This window comes from Echinops telfairi, unplaced genomic scaffold, assembly GCF_000313985.2.
Source record: "Echinops telfairi isolate 266 unplaced genomic scaffold, ASM31398v2 ScPeMD7_4225;HRSCAF=4972, whole genome shotgun sequence".
In the NCBI taxonomy this organism is placed as follows: domain Eukaryota; kingdom Metazoa; phylum Chordata; class Mammalia; order Afrosoricida; family Tenrecidae; genus Echinops; species Echinops telfairi.
Window position 1 is genome coordinate 4,500,359 of NW_022108124.1, and position 15,628 is coordinate 4,515,986.

Below are 15,628 nucleotides of genomic sequence, written 5' to 3' on the forward strand. Positions count from 1 at the left end.
TTCCAATTCCCATCTGTACCGCTGTGCATCATCTGGTCTAACCAGGTCTGCAAGGCAAAACTGGGGTCCTGGTAGTTGGGGGGAGGAAGTGTTTAAGAACTAGAGGAAGGTTGTGGGTTTCATTATTGCTATACTGTACCCTAAGTGACTCATCTCCCCACTACCCCTCTGCAAGGTAGGACAGAGCACTTTTTAATGGAAACACTCAAATTTCCACTACTAAAGTGTTCAATTACATTTTGTTAGCCTAAGAAATATTCCAGCAATATTAAGTGGGGAAAAGCTGCTAGATTCATTCAGGGTTATGGCATTGTGGTAAATTTCTTTTAAAAAAAATCATTTTATTGGGGGTTCATACAACTCTTATTACAATCCATACATACATCAATTATGTAAAGTGCATTTGTACATTCATTGCCCTCATCATTCTTAAAACATTTGTTCTCCACCTAAACCCCTGGCATCAGGTCCTATTTTTCCCCTCCCTCCCCACTTCCCTCTCCCCCATGAACCCTTGATAATTTATAAATTATTTTTTTGTCATTTCTTACACTGTCCGACATCTCCCTTCACCCACTTTTTTGTTGTCCATCCCCCCAGGGAGGAGGTTATATGTAGATCCTTGTCATTGGTTCCCCCTTTCTACCCCACCCTCCCTCCACTGTGGTAAATTTCTTGTGCTCCTCATACTTTTCTATTGTCTCCATCCTTAATATGCATGTATCCCTTTCCCAGTCAGGAAAAAGCTAAGCCATGCTGCAAGTGTATTAAGAAATTGAAATCATGATGATGAAATACCCCTTCCATCAAGGTTACAATAACCATAAAGAAAACAACTCACTACTAAATGGAAGGTTGTAATGGGATCGGCTAATTTCTACAACTTGGTAGATTTTGAGAATTCATGGTTTGATGCCACCTCCCTGGAAAGAACAGGGAAAGAAGATGTGAGGGTTAGTTTTAAATGTCAACCTGGCTGAATTGATTCCTCATGATTTAGCCAAATACAAGCACAATTGCCCACTACTGTGTCAGTTTGTTGTACTGTGTGCTGTGATTCCAGAAGCTAAGCTACCAGCGCTTCAGTACCAGCCAGGTCATTTAAGGTGCACAGGTTTCTAGACTAAAGTAGAATAGGAAGAAAGGGCTGGGGCTCTACTTCTGAAAAGACTGGCCAGCAAACTTTACACATAGCAGGACATCACCTTGTACGGTGCCCAAAGATGAGTCCCTGAAATTGAAAGACCCTGAACTTATGATGTGGATAGAGAACAGCTTTGGGGATCTTCATTTGCCGATGTGGCATGACTCACAAGAAGACACAGCTGCAAGCTTCCAGAAGAAATGATGTAGTGAAAGAGATGAACAGAAAATGTCAAAGGGACTCAAGAAGACAAAAATATCCAAATGTGTGCATGCTGGACAAATGAATGAGGATGACAGAATTGATGGCTTCACATGAGGGTATTTGCATATGGAATATGCCATGGACTACGTGATGAATGAACAAATGTCTCCTAAGGAGTACAGCCAAATTCCATGATGCGCACCTTCCTGACACGACCGCTAAAGACAAATGTGTGCACAAGCAAATGTGGTGAAGAAAGCTGATGGTGCCCGGCTATCAAAAGATATAACGTCTGTGGTCTTAAAGGCTTGAAGGTAAACAAGTGGCCATATAGCTGAGAAGCAACAAAGCCCACATGGAAGAAGCACACTAGCCTGTGTGACCAAAGGGATCTGGTATCAGGCATCAAGGAACAAAAAATCATATCATTGTAAATGAGGGGGTTTGCAGATTGGGAACCCAAAGCCCATCTGTAGGTAATGGGACATCACCTTACAGAAGGGTTGCAGGGAGGAGACGAACCAGTCAGGGTGCAGGGTAGCAAGGATGAACATATAACTTTCCTCTAGTTCCTAAATGCTTCCTTCCCCTGACTATCATGATCCCAATTCTACCTTACAAATTCAGCTACACCAGAGGATGTACACTGGTACAAATAGGAACTGTAAACACAGGGAATCCAGGACAGATGATCCTTTCAGGACCAGTGGTTTGAGTGGCAATACTGAGAGGGTGGAGAGGGTGGAAGGAAGGTGGGGTAGAAAGGGGGAACCGATTATAAGGATCACATATATCCTCCTCCCTGGGGGACGGACAACAGAAAAGTGGGTGAAGGGAGGGAGATGTCAGATAGTGTAAGTCATGACAAAATAATAATTTATAAACTATCAAGGGTTCATGAGGGAGGGGGAGCCGGGAAGGAGGCGAAAAATAACACCTTATTCACTCTCCCAATAAAATATTCATTGCACATTAACCTGGGTCCAGCTCTGCCCTGTAGAATAGAGAATGAGTGCAGTAGACATGACCCTGGCCTTCACAGTCTGAAAACCCAAACCACTGCTCTTCAGTCCATTCTGATAGATACAGATCCTGTGATAAGGTTTCTGAGACTAAATCTTTTTTTTAAATTTAATTAATTAATTAATTAATTTATTTATTTTCTTTTTTAACATTTTATTAGGGGCTCATACAACTGTTATCCCAATCCATACACACATCAATTGTGTAAAGCGCATTTGTACATCGTTTCTCAAAACATTTTCTCTCCATTTAAACCCCCGACATTAGGTCCTCATTTTTCCCCTCCCTCCCTGCTCCCCACTCCCGCATGAGCCCTTGATAGTTTATAAATGGGTATTTTGTCATATCTTGCCCTGTCCGACGTCTCCCTTCACCCACTTTTCGGTTGTCTGTCCCCCAGGGAGGAGGTCACACACAGTTCTATGTAATCGGTTCCCTCTTTCCTACCCATTCTCCCTTTACCCTCGAGACTAAATCTTTCTGGGAGCAGATAGCCTCAGTTTTCTCCTGAGAAGAAGCTGGTGGGTTTGAAGCACTGACTTTGTGGGCAGAAGCCCAGTGTTAACTACAGCACCACCAGCACTCCCTTCCTATCTAGTAGGGAAGATGTGCACTTGAATGATACTAGAATGTGATGACTAAACATACAAAAAGCAAGTAAGCAGTACTATGGGACTACATACTAGGGAGCCTAACTTGGTCTAGGTGCCCCTGGTTGGGTAAGCACTTGATTATTAGCCCAAAGGTTGGCAGTTCAAACCCAGCGGAGGTGCCTTGGAAAGGAAGCAGTGGTTCTCTGCATCACCATGACATTACCATGAGTCAGACTCACCTGTGGGCAACTAACTGCCCCCACCACATGGTCTAAGCATGATGGGGCAAGTCAAGAGTCTAGGCATTCAACTAGTTGAATGAAGTGATCGACTGTCTGGCCACATAACTTGCTGACACCAGGGCAGATCGCACTCCGCAAGATATTCCTGACTCCGGCGTGAGATAACCGAATCTCACTAGCTCCAAATCAGAGACCTCACGGCTTCGAGAGACACGTGGACTGCATCATTCCAAACCAACTGCACAGCAGAAGTCTGCCAACCCACCAGCGTTGTCAGCACCAGCAAGCCCAGGTCTAGACACCCGATCAGTCCACTCAGACACTTGGGCTTTTATTTTACAGGGACAGCCTTTTGACCATAAAACAAAAACAAAAACACAGCAAAAAACTTGGCTGACCTCATTTCTCTTTCCCTAGAACTCACCCTTGAGAACCTAGTCTCTCAACTGGATCAGGGGCTGGCTTGACCAGGATATGACTTCACCCAGTGCTCAATTTTCAATCTTCCTTCTTAAAAACTCCCTGCCATCCAGGCAACTCCAACTCTTTGTGACCCTACACGAGAGTAGAACTGCTTCTCTGGGCTTCCCACACCGTAACTCATTTTAGGATTAGAAAGTCTCATTTTTCTCTCTTCCAGATGTTGGTGCTTTCGAACGACTAACCTTGCAGTTAGCAGCCCAACTCCCTACTCCGCCACCAGGGCTGTTTCCACCTCCATTAATGCGCTGCCGTCCAGTGGAGGCTACTCATAGTGACCTCCCTGTTGGTTTCTGAGACTTCAACTGTTTGCGGGAGTTGAAAACCTGGTCTTTCTCCCAACGAGCTGCAGGTGCGACCACGTGGCTCAGCCCAAGTAAACCACTACTCCATCAGGGCTCCCTCCAATCTCCAGTCTTTAATTTTTTAAAATGGAATAAATGGAGAGACGAATGAAAGGGACCTAGCTTCCTTATTAGAAGATTAATAATGATATCAAATACAGTGTTTGAGTGGTTTAGTTCATTTCTTGGACCGCTTGTTTTTGTTTTTTTTACTCTGCACGCAAGAGCATTTATTACCAGAAATACAAGCAATAGTCCTTATATTGAACCCATTAAAAATCATGTCTTGGTTGATGCACATTGACATGGCCGTCCTTTAAGTATAATATCATTAGGAAAAAGACCCAGCTGTAATGAATTATCTTAATTACATTTTTTTAATACTTTGAATTAAAAATTTTTTTTTATTGGGGGCTCATACAACTCATCACAATCCATACATACAGCAATTGTATAAAGCACATTTGCACATTTGTTACCCTCATTATTCTTTTTTTTAAATATTATTTTATTGAGGGCTCATACAGTTCTTATAGTCCATACATACTTCCATTGAGTCAAGCACCTATGTACACCTGTTGCCCTCATCAATCTCAAAACATTTGCCCTCTGCTTTAGCCCTCAATATCGTTTGCTCGTTGGACCACTTGTTTTGGGAAATGATGGCAGGTGTTGTGTCTGTTTGCTACATTTGCGCACGGACACCCACGTCTGCTAAGTCAGGTCAGAGGAGACTGAGCTGAATCGGAGAGGAGGGAAGCACTCCTGTGTGACCTTCCCCGCTGTCTGGTTCTCTCTGCTTTCACGCCCCGAGGTAGGCTGCACTCTTGTCCCCTGTGAGATTCGTTGGGACGTATCACTTGCGTTGGCCATTGGAAGGCGAGCGCAGGGAGGTGTGGGCTGTCACTTGTCAGTGGAGGCGGCTGCTTTCCAGCACGCGGTCCCTCCTGGTGCCCGGTCCCCGCGCCCTCCCTGGCTCTGCCCGAGAGTCCCCGGCACTCGCTGCAGACACCGCCAAAAGAAGCCAGCTCCCGCTTTGATTTCAAGCTTGGGGGATTGCTACTGGACCTCACCAACCCATCCTGACCAATCGAAAAGCCAAACACACATGACTTCAGCCCAAGATCGGAGAGGGACGATAAGATTCTATTAAAAGCGTAGCTTTCATGCAGTTGTCTTTGCGCTGCCGTGCAGTCGTTGCTGCGTTTCTTAAAGCCTGGTCGGGACCAGGAGCTGCAGTGGCCCCGGTGGCAGGGGCAATGCCAACACACGGGTTTAGCTGCTTTGATGGCGGTCTGGGCTGGGAACACGGCACACCGCCGTGAATCCGCTGAAACGCTCCATCTTCTGGGTCTTTTCAGGTTGCGGTTCTCCAGGCGAAAACCAAGTGGCGCCACCGACGAAGCGGTAACCGCACAGACGGCAGAGCTCAACTCAAAACGCTCCAACTCAGGGCCATCAAGGCAATGAGGACGGCCAGCAACGCTAAAGGACAGAGCAGAAGGGCGCCTGTGGGTGTCCCAGGCTGAAGGTCGTCGCGGGAGCGGAGCCTCATCTTCCTCCTTCGGAACAGCTGGTGGGTTTTGAACGGCCGAAACTGTGGTTGGGAGCTCAACGCATAACTCCCTGCATCCCTGGGAGCCCAAACTGAGCAGTATTGTTTTTCCTGTTGTTGCCAAGGGGAGTGAAACTCTAAAAGGCACGGTGCTTTTATGATTGCTCAACAAGCAACCCACCCACGACCATTGACTTTGACGACTTACCCGAAAACAGCCCAATAGAGGTCGTCTGAATGAAGGCGAGGAAGGGCCTGTCTATTGCTCTCACGATGTAATCATCTGTATGTCGACTTCATACTTCTCCTTTTAAGGTCCTGTGGCCGTAGCCTGTTCGTTGGACTGTGGCGGCTTGTGTGGCTAGAATGCCGAAAGCCATACCCCTGGTATATCCTTTCCAGACTGCCACAGAGTAGGAAGAAAGACCTGGCGATTCATTCCCGACAAACTTAGTCGACAAACTTTCAGGGACCGCAAGAGAAGGCTGTGCAGTTTGCTTACTTTGAACTCCTCATCAGGAGGATTCCATTGTTAGAGAACGGCATGTATGGTGTATGGTGACATATTGGGGATCTACGTGCATCGTGTAGGTTTGGGGTAGGCAATGCAAAAGGGATTTAAAGGGGACGATCACAAAGAATGCAGACTGTGATTCTCTTTTAAATATAGAACTACCTTTATTTCAGAACTTTAAAATTTTTTAAATTTTAATAAATCATTTTATTGGGAGCTCTTATAGCTCTTACCACAATCCACACATCAATCAATTGTATCAAGCACATTCTTACATATGTTGCCATCATCATTTCTTTTTTCTCTTTTGGCCATCATCATTGCAAAAACAATTTCTACTTGAGCCCTCGGTATCACCTCCTCTTTTCCCCCTCCCTCATGAACCTTTGATAATTTATAAATTATTTTTATTTTCATATTTTATACTGTCCGCTGTCTCTCTTCACCTACATTTCTGTTGTTCGGCCGATTTCAGAACTTTTAAATGGATGATGTGTAAACTGATTGTTTCACAAAATTAACAAGGCTCATATAAAGAGGTAGTTTGGACAATAATCTCATTAAATATATTTTGTTCAATTTTAATAAAAAATAATTTTATTTTTAAATAAAATTTAAAAATCATTTTATTGGGGGCTCTTACAACTCTTATCACAATAAATCCATCCATCCATTGTGTCAAGTACATTTGTTGCCATCATCATTTTCAAAAAATTTTCTTTCTACTTGAACCCTTGGTATCAGCTCCTTATTTTTTCCCTCCCTCCTTAACCTCCCTCCCTCCCTCATGAATGCTTAATAATTTATAAATTATTATTTTGTCATGTCTTACACTGACTGTTGTCTCTCTTTACCACTTTTCTGTCATCCATCCCCCAGGGAGGGGGTTATATGCAGATCATTGTGATCCTCCTTTCTCCCCTCCCTTTCCCTCACCCTCGTGGTATCGCTACTCTCAATACTGGTCCTGAGGGGTTTATCTGTCCTGGATTCCCTGCATACCCAGCTCTTATGTGTACATGCACATTTGTGTATTTCCAATGACTTTCATAAAAAATTTCCAAACATATACTAGAGTAGGGAGAATAATAAGTGAAGACTTATCTACTCACCACCCAGTTTTCAACTAAAGTGTTGGTGAAGAATATTGACTATATCATGTACTTCCAGAAAAATCAAGTATCTTTCTCTGAAGTACACACAGTATACTCCTTAGAAGCGAGGTCAGAGTACATTCATGTCACATACTTTGGACATGGTATTAAGAGGGACCAGTCCCTAGAGATGGACACCATATTGGAAAAGAATAGGGCCAGTGAAAAAGAAAGCCTCCCAAGGCGGTGGGTCAACACAGTGACTGCGTCCATGAGGTCCCATATAACACTGTGGAGACCGTGCAGGGTTAGGCACTGTTTCCTTCAGCTGCCCGTGGGGTTGCCACGAGTCAGCACTAGCTTGATGGCAACCAATAATGGCTTTCAAAGATGATCACGATGTTATCACGTTTCTGTTGATTTATCTCTTCCTGCAGTTCCCCTTGCCCCCTCCTCCCTTCTTTCTTTTTTCAAGCATTTTATTTGTTTGTTTATTTATTCAAGCATTTAAAGAAACTTCCAGATCATTTCCCTCTGACCATCCTTTTTGAAATATATGAACCTTTCCATAGAGGAACTCAGTCATGTCCACACCTAACAAAATAACATTGACTTAGAAGGAGGACCTCATATTAAAATGTCTCTGTCTCACAAATGCCGCTTATCTCAGTTGGTTTGTAAAGAAAGAGGTGACACACTTTAGTCTCATTAGGCTAGAGCAACTCCTCCCTCTCTTTTCCAGCCATTAGCTTGTGGAAGATGAGTTTGTACCTTTTCCTTTCAAGAGTTTAAAATTTTGTTTTAAAGAAAGACTCCCCAAATTTGTCTCTTACATCTCTTAGTATTTGCCTGTTTATATGAAGCTGGGAGAGTGATACAACACAGTAGCAAGCTTTATGGAAGGAAAAAGGTTGGATTGGGGGGAGAGGGAGGGAGAGAGGGAGAGAGCGAGCGAGAACTTTGCTTTTATTAATTTGCCTCCGTGATGTTAAGCAGATTCAAAGATGTCATTTTCCAAAGAGAAATAGAATATTACTGAGCACAGCATAGGTAAAGTGTAGTCAATTACTTAATGTGGCCCTTTTAGCCATAATCCCCATTGCAAATTCTAGTCTGTGTGTCAGTGGCTAGAATCTCATTTGGGAGGGAGATTTCTGTAACACAATTAAAGTGGGATGTATTTTGAGTTTCTAGTAGAGGGTGTGAATCAAATCACCACTTTTTGTTTTCTTGGGGCATGTCTGCTGAAAGACAAACACTTCCATATAAGAATGAGCTGTTTGGGGGGCAAGGACACACAGAGAAATCTCAGGTCCATAAAGGAAAGATAGGCAGCAGCGGAGCACATCTGTCTGAAGTGGCAGAGGCTGAGATCCGAGGCACTAGAAGCTACAGCATGGAGATCAGGAGACTGAACAGAGGAGCAGTGCTGAGCAGTGGGCTGATTTCCTGGCTCATGGGAGGCAGAGAGGCCAATGGACTATGTGGCTGAGAGGCTGAGTGTGGGGGGAGGTCAGATGCGCAGGCATTCCCTCCCCTGAGGGAATCAGTTGCCAGACTGCTGTCTCATCCCTCCACAGGGGTGGGCCTGCTCCCTGCCTCTGGGGACAATGGACAGGCTCCTGTAGGAGGGGTTTGCACCCTACTGATAATGTTCCTATGGAGACCCAGAGACCAACCCCTAGACCACCCACTCATTGCTGTGTAACCTATAGTGCAGCCCCTTCCTGTGACGTATGTCTCTACCTGTAATTAGTGGGCTGGATTGCCCCCAAAAGGTATATAAGTGTGAGTCAGCAGGACTTCCCTCTCTGACCCTGAGCTCCTTGCTGCTCACTCCCTGCTCAGTCCCCTCTCCCTTGTTCCCCTTCCCTCCTTCCCTTCCCCCTCTCTCCACGTGGACCACCAAGCTGGGCTGAGGTGAGCAATGTTGCTATGTATCATGCCTGACTGTATTATTGTATTATCTCTCATGCTCTCGATGACTTTAATATAATGCTTATATATCTCAACCGTACAATTGTGCATTACTGAACCCCGAGGTAGTATTACTAAACTCGTAGGAGTATCAGGGGGTGGGGGCTGGTTCCCTCCACCTCCTAAGCCTTATATTTTATTTAATACTACAGCTGAGGACTGGAAAGAGACTTGGCTACTGGCTGAGGAGAGTTGTTGCTGTGGACCAATGGCGGTATCTGTACTGTTTACCGATCCTGACTCATGGTGACCTGTTGCTTCCCTAATGTTGTTGCTAGGTGCCATCAAGTCAACTCCGACTCACATTGACTCTATGTACAAGAGAACGAAGCACCACCTCGTCTTGCATCATCCTCAAAGTTGTTATGTTTTTACGAAGAGATCACTGAAGATATGGGTGCTATAGCAAAGGGTAGTGAAGAAACCGCATGGAGCCCGACTATCAGAAAGAATAGCATCTGGACATCTGTGCGCCAATGTTCATCACTGCCGCAGTTCACAATTACAAAGAATTGGAAACAGCCTAAATGTCCACCGATAGAAAAATGAATTAAAAAACTCTGGTATATACCCACAATGGAGTATTATTCACCCCTTAAAAAGAGTGATGAAACAATGAAGCACCTCATGTCGTGGAAGCACCTCATCTCAACTACACCGCTGAGCGAAGTTAGCCAAGTACAAAAGGAAAAGTACAATATAAGGTCACAAAGGTTAGGTCAAACAACAGAATGGGCAAAGGGGGAAAATGTACATATCACACAGTTCCTGGGCTGAGGAGCAGATCCTCTGGTAAGAGCCAGACTAAACACAATTATGTATATGTCAACAACAACAACCCCCCAAAAATAGAGAGAGACAGAAGAATAAATATAAAAAGATGCAGATAGTACCCCCCCCACCCCCTTATGCCTTTATGCCTTATGGCCCATAGAGGGGTGGGGGAAGAAAAAAGATGGCAATGGAGGACCAGGGCACTAATCCACCCAAGGGGAGGGTATTGTTTATGTCTCCACAGGAAAGGGAGAGAGAGAGCAGACTTCATTCCAGTGTGCCAGTCCTTGAGGGCAGTGTTCCTGCTCAGAGCAGCTTGTTCTCAAAGAGGACTGCAGGGTTGGCATCAGCTTGAGACGTGATGGCTCAAGCACTCCCTAGATGACAGTGCTGTAGAGGACAGCACCGAAGATAGGGTTCTGGGAGTGCAGCTGGTCTGACCTGCCCACATGGGGCAAGCCAAGAGGAAAGTGCCACAGACCAGCAATGGGAGCAAAGCCATGAAGTCCCTGAGGGATCCCAATTGTAGACTTCCGACTCTGGGGGCAGCATTTGGCACCTCATCTGAACTGGTTGGGAGATGTTCATGAGGGGGCCACTCTGAAAGTCTAAAGGTGTGTGTGTGGGTGCACTAGACCGCTCCATCCCTGACTGCAGGAAGAGCAATGGGGTCTTGTGGAAGACGTGCCCCTTGGACACAAATGCTGGGGACTGAAAGGATATAAGTGCTGTTAGGTAAACGGGTCCTTGGATATGGATACCTGAAAGAAAAGGGGATTGGACTGATGGATTATGACAGGGCCTGCTCACCATTTAACAGAGGGATAAGCTTCTACTCTGGGTCAGGACAACAGTTAGACTTAGATCTATTTGTATGGTCTCTCTTTTTCCGTTTTTTTTCTTTTGGTGTCTATCTATGTAAGATAGGCAGGATAAGCAATCCCAAGCAGACAGCAACATGATGACTGTTCCGGGGGCATGGGAGAGGAGGAGGCGGGTGAGAGGAGCCAATAAAGACGGACAGGGGAATTGAAAGGGATCTAAAATGGACGATGAGGGTGTAGCATTCCTGGTCGTGTTTGATCAACTGAAATGTATTTGAGAGGAATAACTGAGAGGTGAACGATGGGCAAACTTGAGAGTGGGACAGGTGGAAAGAAAAAAGAAAAAGAGGAAAAAACACGAAAAATTTAAAAATATATAGATATAGATATAAATAGAGATATGTATATATATATAAATATTTAAAGGTAGGTGTATTTATCTATATATACATACACACACAGCTATGTAAATACAATAAGGAAGCAGATAGACATTGGGCCTCTACTTAAATCTTACCTCCCTACAAGAATAGTTTGTTCTAAGAATGTAGTAAAGTATGATCCTCACCTTCCCAACATGATCGCCAACGGCAAAATGAGTGCATAAGCAAATGTGGTGAAGTAAGCTGATGGTGCCCAGCTATTAGAGGATATATGATCTAGGGTCTTAAAGGCTTGAACTTAAACAAATGGCCATCTAGCAGGGAAGCAACAAAGCCCACATGGAAGAAGCACACCAGCCTGTGTGATCATGAGTTTTCGATGGGAATAGGCATCAGAAGTTCAAAACCAAGCAATCAAATTGATGTGAAGCAGCTTAAGACAAAGTGGAGACCCAAAACCCACCTGTAAGATAGTTGGACAGTCCCTCGCAGATGGGCCACACAGAAGGGATGATATATCCAGGTTTCAGTATAGCACTTATGAAGCACATAACTATCCTCTAGTTCTTAAATATTTCCTCCCCTTACTAAATTGGTCTTAGTTTTACCTAATTAATCTTGTTAGACCTGCATATGTTCATTTGTATAATTAAGAGTGTTTGTTGCATGAAATCCAAGATAGATAACCCCTTCAGAAATAGATAACCCCTTCAGAAATGTACCCTTAGGGTACAGGAAGAAAAGGGGAAAAGGGGGTGGGGGAGAGGGGGAGCTGATAGCAATGATGACTGTACAAACCCATTCAAGGGGAAGGAAGAACAGAATTGTAGGTGAGTGGATGCATTGAATGGTGTAAGATATGGCAAATATATATATATATAATAACGGTTCCTGGGGAATAGGGTGGGGGGGAGGGCATAAAGGGGAGTTGATATCAAAGTTCAAGAAGAAAGAAACTGTTTTGAAAATGATGGTGGCAGCAATTGTACAATTATACTCGATCTAATTGAACTATGGATTGTTATTTCTCTAAGAGCTCCTAATAAAGTGATTTAAAAAAAAATAGTGTCTGGGATCTCAAAGGCTTATTTTCAAACTAGTAGCCAGCTAAATGAGACATCAACTAAGTCTACATGGAAGAAGCACACCAGCCTGTGCGATCCAAGGATTGTTAATTATTTAATTCAAATCTAAAGAAGGGAATGGTATCAGAGCTTAAATGTGAACACCTGGTTTACAGAAGATTATGGATGACAGTGGCAGCCCTAAATGCATATGCAGGATTTACACATGGATGAAGCCTCTGGTGAATCCCCTCCAATCATAGTTGAGAGATGGGAAAAGCCCTTTTCTCACACACAGAGCATTGTGAAGTCAATTATGGCAGACATAGGTCAAAATGTGATATCTGATCATTTGATCTCTCTTTTGACCCATTTTAAAGCTGTTTCTGTTTTTTTTTTAAAAGTGAAGGGGAAATACACATGGATTTAGCCCCTGTTGAATCCCCTCTGACTATGGACCAATGATGTGAGTAGCCTTGCTAGCATGCACAATGCTTGGGAAAGCGGATTGTTTCAGATGAAGTTATTGGTACCCTAACATTTGATCACCCTTATGATCCATTTTAAATTTGTTCTAGTTTTTAATGTATTCTGCTTTCTTTTCAATTGAGGCTTTTCTCTGTTTTACATTGTTATTCTTGTTAGCTTCTAGGAGAGGTAAACCTATAGAGATAGTAAATGGGTTAACAGCTCCTTGGGGCTCTGGCAGGGGAGGTTGGGGGGAAATGAGCAGCTAATAATGAGTACAAGAATGAAGAAAATGTTCTCAAACTGGTGGTGGTGATGATCGCACAGCTCTTCATGATGTAATTGAACTATTGAATTATAATATATGTGGATTATATGCCAATAAAGCGGTTGAAAAATTGTTATATTTGAGCCCATTGTTGTGGCAACTCATCTTATCAAGGGCCTTCCTATTTTTCAATGCACCTTATTTGACCAAGCATGATGTCCTTCTCCCTGGAGAACTTCCCTAATACACCACCTTAATTGTGAGTATCTGGGAGTTCCATGTGGCCATTGCAATGGATTATCAAACCTAGCAGTAAAATAGAGTGATGTAGGAGGAAAGGTTGGTATCAGAATAGGGTAAAGAGGATGGAGGTGGACACATATCTGACCTTTGTCTTATGGCATTGGCCTTGAGCTTGTGAGGACATGGATTCTCCCTCTTCCTTGGCAGCCATAGGAGATTACATATTCTGTGCATTTTTCTACAATAGCAATTCTGTTCTATTTTCTAGCTTATCACGATTGACCTTTCTTGATCTTTGGTGGCTTGATTTTTATCTCTTAAGGATTTTTTGGAGATTAAAGGTTAAACTAATATCAAGAAAAGACTGTGGAGGAAGTGACATCCAGGTGCCTATCCAATGTATGAGGGTGTTTCTAACAGTTTGTGGAAAAACAGAATGAAAAGATAATGGAAAATTTCCATAAATTTGACAAAGCCCCCTTGTGTAGCTCACCCTTTCTCTTAAAACTAAATCCTGAAAAAAAACAAAAACTAAGTCCTGATTTGAATGGGGGATTGAAATGTTTCTAACTGTGTTTTCCAGCCTCTTTTGCAGATAAGGGTGGCATTAAGATACAGCCCTGGCCAATAGGCTATAAAACAAATGACACACTGTCCCTTTTGGTTTATAAGCAACCCCCCACAGTCAATTCCTAATCTTGATAACCCTATATAGACTTTATGAGGCTATAGCAGTCCAAATTTACTCAACAGCGCTGAGGTAATCAATAAAGACTATTTGTCTTGAGCACAGCACTCTTATGAAGCATGGCCTGTATGAGTATAAACTGATAACAGCTGATTGAAAGCACAGATGAGAACTTAATGGAGCAGAGAGCCTGAATTAAAAGTGATGAAACAACACGAATACGTGCTGTGAGAACAGCGACCCTGTGCAGCGTGTGACCATGGCATTGAACTATTCATGGAGAACTTGTGAATGGGTGTATGGTTAGTTGTGTATAGTGCCAACAAAAATAAATTTAAAAATATTTTCTAAAAAGTGGGCTGCGGTAGTTCATCATAAGAGGTGAAGAGGGAAGCTCCTTTAAAAAACGGAGACAAACATTCACATACGTACATTACAATTAGTTTAGAAAACGGAAAAGTGGGTGAGGGGTGATGGAGGATGATGTAAGATATGAAACTAATAATATATAACTTATCAAGGGTTTATGAGGGAGGGCAGATAGGGGAGGGAGGGGGAGGAAATGAGCTGATATCAGGAGCTCAAGTGGGAAGAGAATGCTTTGAAAATGATAATGGCGGCATATGTGCAAATGTGCTTGACACATTGGAGGAATGTGATAAAAGATGTAAGAGCCCTCAATAAAAGTAAGAAGAAGAAAAAAAAGAGATTCTTAGGGGCATGGTAATACAAGTTGATGGGAAATGGGGAGCTAACAATAATGAGTGCAAGGAAGAAGAAATGTCCTAAAATTGATTGTATTAATGATTGCACAACTCTTTTTAATATGATTGGATTATTGAAATGTATATATTGTGTGGATTAAATATCAATAAAAATGTTTAAAAAGCTATACTGAATGATATGCTAAAAAACACGAGACATAAAGCAAGATAAAAATTCACACACTGTCATTGATTTTTTTCTTTTTGGTCACAGTTTTGTTGGCACTTTATCCACATATCCTACAATTCAATAGTTTACTCATATCAAGAAGAGTTGTACAATAATTATCACTACAATCAATTTTAGAACATTTTCCTCTTCCTTATATTCATTGTTATTCATGTAATTTTTATTTTTTAATTGTGGCAAAAAAGTACACCACAAAACATTCTTCAATTCAACAACTTCTACATGTATAATCCAGTGCCATTGATTATATTCTTTGTGTATACAACTATTATAGATATTTATTTCCGAATTATTCCACTACCATTAACAAACTCAATGCTCCCTAAGGAAGAACTCTTCCTCCTTCACCTATGGTAATAACCATTGGTCAAGTTTGGTTTCTTTCTTCTTTTAAGGGGTTTTCTTGGTATGCTATTCACATAGCATATGCTCCAATAATTTTTAAAAAATCATCTTTTGGGGGCTTATACAACTCTTATCACAATCCATCCATCCATCCATTGTGTTAAGCACATTTGTACATTTGTTGCCATCATCATTCTCAAAACATTTCCTTTCCTGTCAAGCCCTTGGTATCAGCTCCTCATTTTTTCCCTTCCCTTGCCCCGCCTCCCCCCCTCAAGAACTCTTGATAATTTATAAATTATTATTATTATTTTGTCATGTCTTACGCTGTCTGCCATCTCCCTTCACCCACTTTTCTGTTGTCCGTCCCCCAGGGAGGGGGTTATAGGTAGATCCTTGTGATCGGTTCCCCTTTCTACCCCACTTTCCCCTTCCCCTCCTGGTATC